The sequence below is a fragment of the Schistocerca cancellata genome, chromosome 9 (assembly GCF_023864275.1).
Source record: "Schistocerca cancellata isolate TAMUIC-IGC-003103 chromosome 9, iqSchCanc2.1, whole genome shotgun sequence".
NCBI lineage: Eukaryota > Metazoa > Arthropoda > Insecta > Orthoptera > Acrididae > Schistocerca > Schistocerca cancellata.
This window is the reverse complement of record NC_064634.1, coordinates 37992211-38003523: the sequence shown is the minus strand read 5'-3', so window position 1 is coordinate 38003523 and position 11313 is coordinate 37992211.

The following is an 11313-nucleotide window of genomic DNA, read 5'->3' as shown; positions in this document are numbered from 1 at the left end:
CAACATGTGCTTTAAAATGAACCATGGTTGAAACTGGTTAACTGTACAGATAATATACATATTACAGCCTAATTTGAGCATGTTTTCATTCTCAAGTCACATTGATGCTGTTTATTCCCACAAAAGTAAAATTTTAAAAATCCTATTATTGACTAATGCTGTAGCAATCGTAGCAGCTTGCTGATCGAGAATGACTGTTATTGCTGTAAACCTCGAAAAATGGTCAATGATTGTTAACATATTTTTATTACCAGTTAGAGTCCTGTCGAATGGACCTGGAAAATATATACTTCTATGGAAGCAGAAGATTGGGAGGAACAGTGGAAACTCATATACTTCGAAAGCTCACAATGTTGTGCAGGAAAAAAACTACGTCGAAGGTATTATGTAGAAAAACATTGTGTGTCATTATATTCTGCTGTAAAAATTCTACACTAGATTAAATTGTTTGGTCTGAGTGTTGTGTAGGACAAAACAGAAACTGGTCTAAGTTACTTTATTACAACTACCATATTATGACAGGACATTTTACATCAATAGAATGAACATTTATGGGTTTTTGGCATCATTTGCTGCCCTACGACAGAAGTTTTTCATTATTCGAGAAAAAAAAAAAAGATAACGTCCCTGTGTGGAGAACACAGTGTGTCCCAATAACATACACAATGTGGTTGTAGCTAAATAGACTTTTTGAACCAAAACGTACAGAGAAACGACCTACACTGAACATGAGTCGGAACATACAGCAGTCTTTGATCAAATTACAGATATTCCACTTACAGTATGTCAGCTATGTGTATAGGAATGGATGTCCCCACATATGTAACACCTGGCATGTTTAAACTTTTTATGAAAAGTAAATAAGCCAGGATGATTTTTGGGGACTGCAGAGAGTGAAGAAGGAAGAAAAACATTACAAATACACAATCTCTGACAAAGTAACCACTCTGATGTCCATCTGAAGCGGATTAAAACAGACATTTTTTGCTTCCTGCTGTCTGACTCTATTTATCAAACTGCAAGCATGTGCTTTTAGCTCGTGCAGTGTTATTAGCACAAACATGCCTTTTGTAAGCCACATATTGGATTTGTATATTTCTATTAACTTGCCTTTGGCGATTACCACAGCTTTGCTGCTGTCAATGTTCTTGAAAGAATTATGAAATGTGACCCAAATCTTAAAATATCTACAGTTACATGGTTGAAGATGAATTCAGATGACCTAAATGCAGTGTACGTGTGGCTTAGTCTTAATGTCATTTAGCCTTCCTACTGAAGGTAAAAGAGGAAATCAACTTCAAGGTAACATCCCTATAACTGTTATGAGATTCCCTTTATTGTATGACTAGCTTCTTCCTCTATCAGCAGAAAAAAGAAGGACTTGTTGGATATCTGTAAATACCTTGATGTACAGTACAGGGAATTTTGTGTGAACTTACCTTCTGAGTTAATATTTCAGTCTGTTTTTCCTCTGTTTGAATTTTTCTTTGTAGGTGTTTCTTGTCCTATACAGAACTATCATTTTTTAAGTTTGTTATTTCAACATGTCATATAGTATATTTTACTAATACTATCCATTATTTTTGCCATTGTAAAAGAAAATTTGTATTTTTCGATATACAATGTTATTTTTCAATGTACTTTTAGGGATATGCCACATTCTTACATAGAAAGCTAAACAGAAATTAACATAACTCTCGAAATATAGTAAAATATGCTAAATTCATATTGCTATTCTGTGATACTATATTACTTGATCATTCACAAAAAATTACAAGTACATAGTACCAAAGGAAAACAACAATTATTTTTATTCCCTGAAAAATTATGAAATTGTGATGTATGAGGACATTCTGAAAAGTAATGCTTCCGAATTTTTAATTTTGTTCTCAGTATTACTTGAGGTGTTACATGTCATGTATTTTACTCGATGGACTTCTTGTTTCACTGACACAAGTTGCAGTCCTCAGCTAATAGTGGTCTCTAAACTGTAGTGAGTAAAATGGCAGTGGGGTAATATATCTGTGTTGGTGCTTGAGAAACAGCATGTGGTAATAGAGTTACTGACAGCAGAACTCTGGCCTACAATTGAAGTCCATAGAAGAATAAAAGCAGTGTGCATTGATGATTGTACTGACATCAGTAGCCTGTGATGTTGGGATTTTCATCCTCATAATGAAGGAAACGGTGATGTTAACCTCAAGGTGTGTGAGAGAGCTTGGAGTGGACGACCGTGCACTGGAACTAATGAGGCTCATCAGAATAGGATGACAAACTCGTATGTAGCACACCGATGATACTTGATGAGAAATGTGGAAAGTGGGAAGCAGACTGCAGCAGCACCAGCCGAAAGTAAGCATGGATGTCATGCCTTACAAAATACTACACAGTCGTCACAGAGTTGCAAGGCAAGCCAGCCTGGCGAGGTGGGTAAACAGTTGACACAGCAGTACCTAAGTGGAAGAAGCTGGAAGCCTTTCCACACTGACAGCCATGCAAATGTTTAGGATGTGTGCCGCAAGTCACAGCAAAACTCTAGAAAGTGCAACATTAAAAACGTACAAATATCCCTTCATTTGGTACTAAATTCACTTTTGTTGGTATTGCAGCTCTACTACAATGATTTAGCAATGTTTGGGGCACCATTCAGAATGCTGTTTGTGGACTGTGCTTCGACTCTGTGACAGGGCAGTTGGCTCTGAAACTGCAGGAGCTGGAGCCACTGTCATATCAGGCCAGCACCAGTCCTGCAAGGCAGCTTAATGGCCATCAACACAGGCAAACGGTCATGGCCGTTACATCACCTGCCCGTCAACTGTTGGATAGCACGGGGGGCGAACGGCGCCGCACAACACTCTGTTGCTATACTTGGTGGTCCATCTGTATGTTGTTGCGATCTTCAGTCCTGAGACTGGTTTGATGCAGCTCTCCATGCTACTCTATCCTGCACAAGCTTCTTCATCTCCCAGTACCTACTGCAACCTACATCCTTCTGAATCTGCTTGGTGTATTTATCTCTTGGTCTCCCTCTACGATTTTTAAACTCCACGCTGCCCTCCAATAGTAAATTGGTGATCCCTTGATGCCTCAGAACATGTCCTACCAACTGATCCCTTCTTCTAGTCAAGTTGTGCCACAAACTTCTCTTCTCCCCAATCCTATTCAACACCTCCTCATTAGTTATGTGATCTACCCATCTAATCTTCAGCATTCTTCTGTAGCACCACATTTTGAAAGCTTCTATTCTCTTCTTGTCTAAACTATTTATCGTCCATGTTTCACTGCCATACATGGCTACACTCCATACAAATACTTTCAGAAATAACTTCCTGACACTTAAATCTATACTCGATGTCAACAAATTTCTCTTCTTCCAAAACACTTTCCTTACCATTGCCAGTCTACATTTTATATCCTCTCTACTTCAACCATCATCAGTTATTTTGCTTCCCAAATAGCAAAACTCCTTTACTACTTTAAGTGTCTCATTTCCTAATCTAATTCCCTCAGCATCACCCGACTTAATTCGACTGCATTCCATTATCCTCGTTTTGCTTTTGTTGATGTTCATCCTATATCCTCCTCTCAAGACACTGTCCATTCTGATCAACTGCTCTTCCAAGTCCTTTGCTGTCTCTGACAGAATTACAATGTCATCGGCGAATCTCAAAGTTTTTATTTCTTCTCCATGGATTTTAATACCAACTCCGAATTTTTCTTTTGTTTCCTCTACTGCTTGCTCAATATACAGATTGAATAACATCGGGGATAGGCTACAACCCTGTCTCACTCCCTTCCCAACCACTGCTTCCCTTTCATACCCCTCGACTCTTATAAGTGCCATCTGGTTCCTGTACAAATTGTAAATAGCCTTTCGCTCCCTGTATTTTACCCATGCCACCTTCAGAATTTGAAAGACAGTATTCCAGTCAACATTGCAAAAGCTTTCTCTAAGTCTACAAATGCTAGAAACCTAGGTTTGCCTTTCTTAACCTAGCTTCTAAGATAAGCCATAGGGTCAGTATTGCCTCACGTGTTCCAGTATTTCTACGGAATCCAAACTGATCTTCCCCAAGGTCAGCTTCTACTAGTTTTTCCATTCGTCTGTAAAGAATTCATGTTAGTATTTTGTAGCCATGACTTATTAAACTGATAGTTCGGTAATTTTCACATCTGTCAACACCTGCTTTCTTTTGGATTGGAATTATTATATTCTTCTTGAAGTCTGAGGGTATTTTGCCTGTCTCATACATCTTGCTCACCAGATGGTAGAGTTTTGTCAGGACTGGCTCTGCCAAGGCCATCAGTAGTTCTAATGGAATGTTGTTTAATCCCGGAGCCTTGTTTCAACTCAGATCTTTTAGTGCTTTGCCAAACTCTTCACGCAGTATCATATCTCCCATTTCATCTTCATCTACATCCTCTTCCATTTCCATAATATTGTCCTCAAGTACATTGCCCTTGTATAGACCCTCTATATATTCCTTCCACCTTCCTGCTTTCCCTTCTTTGCTTAGAACTGGGTTTCCATCTGAGCTCTTGATATTCATGCAAGTGGTTCTCTTTTTTCCAAAGGTCCCTTTAATGTTCTTGTAGGCAGTATCTATCTTACCCCTAGTGAGATAAGTTCTACATCCTTACATTTATCCTCTAGCCATCCCTGATTAACCATTTTGCACTTCCTATCGATCTCATTTTTGAGACATTTGTATTCCTTTTTGCCTGCTTCATTTACTGCATTTTTATATTTTCTCCTTTCATCAATTAAATTTAATATTTCTTCTGTTACCCAAGGATTTCTACTAGCCCTCGTCTTTTTACGTCCTTGATCATCTGCTGCCTTCACTAATTCATCCCTCAAAGCTACCCATTCTTATTCTACTGTATTTCTTTCCCTCATTCCTGCCATTTGTTCCCTTACTCTCTCCCTGAAACTCTGTACAACCTCTGGTTTAATCAGTTTATCCAGGTCCCAGCTCCTTAAATTCCCAACTTTTTGCAGTTTCTTCAGTTTTAATCTACAGTTCATAACCAATAGATTGCGGTCAGAGTCCACATCAGCCCCTGGAAATGTCTTACAATTGAAAACCTGGTTCCTAAATCTCTGTCTTACCTGTGGTGTCACCGTCAGACACCACACTTGCTATGTGGTAGCTTTTAAATCGGCCGCGGTCCGCTAGTATACGACGGACCCGCGTGTCGCCACTGTCATTAATTGCAGACTGAGCACCGCCAAACGGCAGGTCTAGAGTGACGTACTAGCACTCGCCCAGTTGTACAGCCGACGTTGCTAGCCATGGTTCACTGAGAATTACGCTCTCATTTGCCGAGACGATAGTTAGCATAGCCTTCAGCTACAGTTGCTACGACCCAGCAAGGCGCCGTATTCAATTGCTATAATACTTCTGCATCATAAGAGCAATGTTCTACAAATGTTGATTAAAGTTAAGTATTCCAGAAGCTACGTACTTTTCTTTATAGCATTCATTACGTATCCTGTTTCAGACCTCACGCCAGCCTGCGTGAGCTTATAGCATGCATTTCGGTCTCCTCCAACAAAACAGTGTTGGCACGTCTGCCGACACTTCATTACCATTGCATAATCTATCTGATATCATTTAGTATCTCCAGGATTCTTCCATGTATACAACCTTCTTTCATGATTCTTGAAGTGTTAGCTATGATTAAGTTGTGCTCTGTGCAAAATTCTACCAGGCGGCTTCCTCTTTCATTTCTTACTCCCAATCCATATTCACTTACTATGTTTCTTTCTCTCCCTTTTCCTACTACCGAATTCCAGTCACCCATGACTATTAAATTTTCGTCTCCCTTCACTATTTGAATAATTTCTTTTATTTCATCATACATTTCTTCAATTTCTTCATCATCTGCAAAGCTAGTTGGCATATAAACTTGTACTACTGTAGTAGGCGTGGTCTTTGTGTCTATCTTGGCCACCATAATGCATTCAGTATGCTGTTTGTAGTAGCTTACCCGCATTCCTATTTTTTTATTCATTATTAAACCTACTCCTACATTACCCCTATTTGACTTTGTATTTATGACCCTGTATTCGCCTGACCGAAAGCCTTGTTCTTCCTGCCACCAAACTTCACTAATTCCCACTATATCTAACTTTAACCTATCCATTTCCCTTTTTAAATTTTCTAACCTATCTGCCCAATTAAGGGATCTGACATTCCACGCTCCGATAGGTAGAATGCCAGTTTTCTTTCCCCTGATAACGATGTCCCCCTGAGTAGTCCCTGCCCAGAGATCCAAATGGGGGACTATTTTACCTCCGGAATATTTTACCCTGCATGCCCTCAGGAAAAATTACGGCTGTAGTTTTCCCTTGCTTTCAGCCGTTCGCAGTACCAGCACAGCAAGGCTGTTTTGGTTAGTGTTACAAGGCCAGATCAGTCAATCATCCAGACTGTTGCCCCTGCAACTACTGAAAAGGCTGCTGCCCCTCTTCAGGATCCACACATTTGTCTGGCCTCTCAACAGATACCCCTCCGTTGTGGTCGTACCTACGGGACGGCTATCTGTATCGCTGAGGTACGCAAGCCTCCCCACCAATGGCAAGGTCCATGGTTCATGGGGGGGTCCATCTGTAAATGTAGGACATAATTTAAATTTTAGTTTGGATGTTAATGATACTTTTTCTCATGGTAATTTTTGGTTTACAGTAACTATTGTTAGAAGACATAGTGGTGTAAGTAATGTTCCTGGTCATGAGAGATTTTCTCGACGTGGTGTTATACCTTATCGCACCTATCACCTTGGAGAAGTAGCCAATAGGGATTCTGGAAAGCCCTATTATTTTTCACCATCTGCTTTCAGTTTGTATACTCGTAATAAACGTAACATAAACTCTGATGAAAGTGTTCATTTTTGGGTTAAAGGTGAAGTATGTGAATATGTAAAAATGACCTACAATTGTACTGAATATTATCATAAATAAAGTTTCTCCTGAAAAGAAAGACTACACATTGATCTCGTCAAAAGCCAAGAAGCGATTCTTCTTAGTATTGTAGCTCCCTGGGGTGCACTGGGGTGCTCTCAGTTAGGTACATATACTGGATAAAGAGCCATTAGTCATGTATCTATTTTTGGTGCGCTACCTTGCTCTGGACCAGAGTCAACATTGACAGAGGCATTTGCACCAGATGCCACCATTCAGCTGATGCCACACTGTCAGACTTTGTGGAGGATGACACACAAGAAGCCACTGGATGCCTCTACCACGCTGTTTAGAACAATGGTGGGGAGCAGTAATAATGATACTTGTGGAATTTTAGGCTGTTTGACTGGTGCTGCAAGAGGTATCCCTCTACACCTTCTGATGCCAGACAAGTTCACATCAGAGAAAATCATTGGATAACACAGGTACAATTCTCAGGTAAGTGTGCCACATCACAAGAGCATCATTGCAGAACTGCGGTACTAAAAACTGTGTACACAGTGAGTGCCTAGAATGCTCACTCCTGAGATAAAACACAGGTGACTTGACACCCATCAGCAATTTCTTTTGAGTTTTCAGCGTGAGAGTGATGGGTTCCTTAACAACCGTGTGACAGTTGATAAAACCTAGGTTTATAATTTTGACCCCAAAAAGAAGACAGCTTCAATAGAGGGCCACCACAAAGTACCACTGAAGCCAAAAAAGTTCAGGACCATGTCATCAGCAGGCAAAGCCATGCTCACAGTGGTCTGGAATGTTCAAGGTGTGACGCATTTGATTCATGCCTAAAGGCACCATCATGAACTTTGTAAGATACTGCGAGACCCTCAAAAACTGAAAGCACAAAATCGAGGAGTTCGTCCATACATGTCGCACCCTCTTCTTCAGCATGACAATGCCACACCGCACACGTGTGCAGCGACATCTGCAACAATCTGACGTCTTGGGTTCGCTGTCATTGATCACCCTCCATACCATCTCGACTTGGTCCCATCTGGTTTTAATCTACTTCCAGTACTTAAAGACCACCTTCAAGAACTTCACTGTGATCATGATGAAACCTTGCAAGCAGACATGAGGTTGTGGCACCATCAACAAAGTCAAAATCTATTCAGTGATGATATCAACAAACCAGTAACCTGTTGGGAGAAGTGTATTCATTGCCAGGGATACTATATTGGAATGTTAATAAAGTGTGCTCTGTTTCAAAAGCTTTAAGATTTTACATGTAAAAATTTTGGAGGAATTACTTTTCAGCACACCCTTGTACATACATTATTCTTTGAGAGAATCTTCAGAAGTTACAGCCAAGTGATAAAAATGATTACTACACAGCTAGTTATGGAAATAGCAAGTGAACGAGATTGGGAAAGTCATCATTTAGAAGACATTGTGGCATATTTGATGGCTGACATAAAAGATGAAGTCTGCATGTAAATACCCACTGGTTTCACAGATGTCACTGGCAAACTACCAAGAAAATCCAAAGCCACACTAGATGAAGAGGAACTGAAAAATAGCGACAGGATCAGCAGACATGAAGAGTGCATCTGGAGGATGCAGCAGTCGAGCAGTAGATGGGATTAAACACTCGACCAGTTCCTGGACAAAACAAGGGATGCTGCAGTCTGTAGCTGACACATGTATTTACTATGATCTACAGTGTGAACTCATAGTAACTGCATATATGGATGATATAATGTTGTATGGCGAGAATATTGGAATAAAGAAACTGAAAGATACCTTAAGTGCTGAATTTGAAGTAAGATACTTTGGAGCAGTACATCTTGTAAAGTTAGCTCGAGTTATGAAAGGTGATAGAACACTGATTTTAGACCAAACAGCATACGCAGAAGATATCTTAAAGGAATTCCAAATGGAAAGCTCTAAATCTGTGAAGACATCTTTTGTATTGAATGTGTGCGCCCAGATTTAGCACATCCAGCGGCTTATTGGAGCCAGTTCAGCAGCAATCTTAGTTTGGAGCATGGCACAATTCTATACTGAGGTGATTCTACACCCCTGGCAGCTGTCACAAGTGCGTTCTCCCTCTCCTCCCCTAGAAAAACTATCTTTCTGCAATTTCTTCTACACATATATAGTAAATTTTGTAATTTTTAAGGCAGGTTTAATAAAAAATTAAGAGTTATTGACAAATATTATTTTAATGGGCTACATAGACTAAAAATATTGCACACAACAAATTAAATGTACCATTGTAGTAAATAAATTACAAACTGTAGATACTCTCTGCAAGAATTGAAAGTTGGTCATTGAGCATTGAACATTGCCTTGATCATAATGTATTATAAAGTCAGGTTTAATTTGCTCTTGTTAAATTATTAACATTGTATGTATCATTACCCCCCATGAACCATAGACCTTGATGTTGGCGGGGAGGCTTGCATGCCTCAGTGATACAGATAGCCGTACTGTAGGTGAAACCACAACGGAGGGGAATCTGTTGAGAGGCCAGACAAATGTGCGGATCCTGAAGAGGGGCAGCAGCCTTTTCAGTAGTTGCAGGGGCAACAGTCTGGATGATTCACTGATGTAGCCTTGTAACACTAACCAAAATGGCCTTGTGCTGTTACTGCAAATGGCTGAAAGCAAGGGGAAGCTACAGCCGTAATTTTTTCCGAGCGCATGCAGCTTTACTGTATGTTTAAATGATGATGGCTTCCTCTTGGGTAAAATATTCTGGAGGTAAAATAGTCCCCCATTCGGATCTCTGGGCGGGGATTACTCAAGAGGACATCGTTATCAGGAGAAAGAAAACTGGCGTTCTATGGATCGGAGCGTGGAATGTCAGATCCCTTAAGGGGCTCCAGAAAGGCTCAAAATCATGAAAAATTCAATTTTTACTTTTTTCTGTTTTCTGAATCTGCAGACTATTACCTTTTAATAGATATATAATTTATTCAATTCCGAAGACTACAACTATTTTTAAATTTCTTTTGAAATGTGTTCTACATGGGCGTGACCCACTGTGGCGCTGTTAAACTGCTGTCAAATGGTGTTATTATTAACGTCCGTGTTCATCAGGTACATTTTAGTGATGTGAGATAAAGTATGTGTTGTGGCTAACCTGTGATGGTTCAATATATATTGCTGGTGTGATTGTCGATTGTTTCATGTTTATTTACTCTGTCGTTATCTCGAAAATATTCGTAATTAATTCTGTTTCTTGAGTCTCTGTTTTGTTGAAGTATAATAATGAGTAAAAGTAAAGTTATTAGAAATCCTCTGAAGGCTTTTAAGAAAAGGAGAAATGTTGGAAAGCCAAAGGTATGTGTTATTACTGTAAATAATAACATTCTAACATGGTACGAGCGATGCTTGCTTTAGACAAGGAACGCCTTCGGGCTGCAGACAGGGCTGTAAAGAGTCTAGAAATACAAGCAAGAGTAAACAGGAGGAGGAACAAGAGGAAGCTGGAGGAGGAGTTTGCAGAGGATGAAGATAATCCATCCAATGGACCTGGAATGCACTAAAAAGTTAATCCAATCTTTGTCGCTCGATTCCCAAAACTTTTATTTTCTCATACTAATTACGTGTTTTCTAAGGATCTTCCTAACATATTTGTTTCAAACTTTCACTAAATGTTACACAGTACCTTCTGCATAATTTAACACAGCCTTTTTCCAAAAAACTGTATATTTTTGAATATATAAATAAAAAATTGCAAAAAAATGTTGTGAATTTTCATTACAATTGAAAAAAATCATCTTTAATAACTGAACTAAAATTTTGTAAAATCCCTGTGTTAAGTTGTAGCCCATATTCCAATAAATAATCTGTAAAAAGTTCAACTTCCTACCTCAAATACTTTGTGAGGAAAGATGTAATTTATAAGCGTTATTTTAACATTGCAAGTATAGGGCATTCCGGAGCACCTTTATCAGGCAGGTAGGTTAGAAAATTTAAAAAGGGAAATGGATAGGTTAACGTTAGTTATAGTGGGAATTAGTGAAGTTTGGTGGCAGGAGGAACAAGACTTTTGGTCAGGTGAACACAGGGTTATAAATACGAAATCAAATAGGTGTAACGCATTAGTAGGTTTAATAATGAATAAAAAAATTGGCGTGCAGGTATGCTACTACAAACAGCACAGCGAACGCATTATTGTGGCCAAGATAGACACGAAGCCCATGCCTACTACAGTAGTACAAGTTTACATGCCAACCAGCTTTGCATATGATGAATAAATTGAAGAAATGTATGATGAGATAAAAGAAATTACTTAGATAGTGAAGGGAGACGAAAATTTAATAGTATGGGAGACTGGAATTCAATAGTAGGAAAAGGAAGAGAAGGAAACATAGTAAGTGAATATGGATTGGGGG